Source organism: Micromys minutus, assembly GCF_963924665.1.
Source record: "Micromys minutus genome assembly, chromosome: 25".
NCBI classification, from domain to species: Eukaryota; Metazoa; Chordata; class Mammalia; order Rodentia; family Muridae; genus Micromys; species Micromys minutus.
The window spans coordinates 25,566,775-25,569,143 of NC_137960.1; the positions used below are offsets into that span (position 1 = coordinate 25,566,775).

The 2,369-nt window shown below is 41.5% G+C and overlaps 1 pseudogene across 1 annotated transcript; it reads left to right on the top strand.

The window, feature by feature from the left end:
• Positions 1-909: 909 nt before the first annotated feature.
• On the top strand, positions 910-1,605 carry LOC308437128 (small ribosomal subunit protein eS6-like; annotated as a pseudogene). Its single transcript has one exon. The product of its transcript is annotated as a small ribosomal subunit protein eS6-like (transcript).
• Positions 1,606-2,369: the final 764 nt, after the last annotated feature.

Here is a 2,369-nt window from a genome sequence, read left to right on the forward strand (position 1 = left end):
TGTGTAAGCTCCTGAGCTGGCCGAAGGGTCTGTAAAAGCCCCGTGCCAGGACGGTTGCCGAAAGCTGCCTCTCTCTTAGCCCCAGGGTCCATTTCAACAGGCAGAGAGCACTGACTGATGTTACAATCTTGACAGTACAGTCTCACCTTTGTAGGAGAGAAAGGGCTATTAAAGCGACTTTGGACTTTTATACACTTACTTGTCTGCTCCTGCCAGGCCCTGTTTAACGGACCTTGCTGAGGTCCAAAAATAACTTCAAGCTTGGGTCACATGACCCAAGCAATCAGTAGTCACATGAGAGGCTCCAGAATACCCTCAGAATAGAAACATAAGAGGCTACATGATAGTCCAGACACTCTCGCCTGTTTTCTCTGCTATCGAACACAGCCTGCCTTTCCTCCCCACTTTGCCTCAGCTCTTGCCAAGAACTGTTTGGTTCCAGGACCCAACCTGTAGGTAAAGTCTGCCTTAACCACACAGGGATGCGGGGTGGTGGCCCGTGAGAGGAAGCCTAGTAAGGTTCAGATAAGGCTAGAAGCCCTGAGACCCCCTAGCACCGTCGTCTGAGAGCTGTTATAAGAGCTGTAACAGGGCCAGGGAAGAGAACTGTTCTCTGAAACTTTTGCACTCCGCTAGCTGGCTAGCCACCCTGCCGTCTCTCAGCCCAGCTCCGACTGGATCAGCAGGCCATCTCAGAGCAATAGCAGCAGATAGCAGTGGAGGCGGAGGAGGAGGCAATTTCTCCTCCCTGCTCTTGCCTTTTCCCCTTCGCTTGAACCCTCCCCGAGGCCAGGTCAGATATCTCCATGTGGATAGCCTCCAGTACTAAACAGAGAAACCCATCTCAAAAAAAAAAAAAAAAAAAAAAAAAAAAAAAAAAAAAAAAAAAAAAATCAAAACAAGGTCCAGATGAACCTGAATATCTCCTTCCCTGCCACTGGCTGTCAGAAAGTCATTGAAGTGGGTGATAAATTCAGGCTTCAAACTTTCTGTGAGAAGCGCATAGCCATAGGAGTAGCTGCGGATGCTCTTGGTTAATAGTGAAAGAGTTAGATGGTCTGTAGGATTGACAAACAAGGTTTTTCCGTGAAGCGAGGCATTTTGACCCACGGCAGAGTGTACCTGCTGTTGAGTAAGGGGCATTCTTGTTATAGAGCAAGGAGAAATGGACAGAGAAATGCAAATCTGTTCATGAATGCCACTTTGAGTGTTCTAAGCTTGGGAAATCTGTACCTCGTTGGTTGGGACCTTAAAGAACCAGTAGGATCTGAAAGCTTTTTAATCTCTCCAAAGATGATGTCCAGCAATATGTCGTCAGAAAGCCCTTAAACAAAGAAGCAGCCAGGACCAAAGCACACAAGATTCAGCGTCTTGTTACTCCACGTGTCCGGGAACATAAATGCTGATGTATTTCTCTGAAGAAACAACGTACTAAGAAAAATGAGGGGGCTACAGAATGCACTAAACTTTAGGCCAGGAGAATTGAAGAAAGCCAAAGAAAAGCACCAGGAACAGATTGCCGAGAGATGCAGGCTGTCCTCGCTGAGAACTTCTACTCCTAATTCTGAGTCCAGTCAAAAACAAGTCTTTAAGAGTAACAAATAAATAATCATACCTTGAAAAATCAAAACAAAAAAATCAATAACATCAAAAATAAAAACAATTCAAGCTAGTGCTATCCTTTACAATTCACACCTTTTACCATTCTCTCTCTCTTCCCCTTCCTCCCTCACTCCCTCCTTCTCTTTATCTATATATATATATATATATATATATATATATATATATATATATATATATATATATATAGAACATGTGTGTTTATTGTCTACAAGAAACTCACCTCAGCTTTACAGATGGGCACAGCCCATGCTATCTACTGAATTCAATAAAGAGTACAAACATTGAAGAGAACACAAGATAAAATGAAGATGGAATTGAAAAACTCAGGAGAAAGCTAACAAGTAGAAGAGATCAAGAAGAAGACAGATAAGGACTCAAAGACAAAAGTTGAGAATTTAAGCAAAATAGCAAAGAAAATGAAAACAAAATTTGATGTGCAGAATAGGTACATTTAGAAAATGTGGGACATCACCAAAGACAAAAACTTCAAATTATAGGCATAGAAGAGGGAGAATAATTTTAAGTTAATGGCATAGATCAAATCTTTAGCAAAATTATAGAAAAAATCTTCCCCTGACTAAGGAAAGGCATGCACATATAGATACAAGAATCTAACTAATCCAACTAAACAAGACCAAAAAAGAAGAAGAAGAAGAAGAAGAAGAAGAAGAAGAAGAAGAAGAAGAAGAAGAAGAAAAGATAAGAAGGAAGGAAGAAAAGATTACCACAGCACATCATAGGCAAAA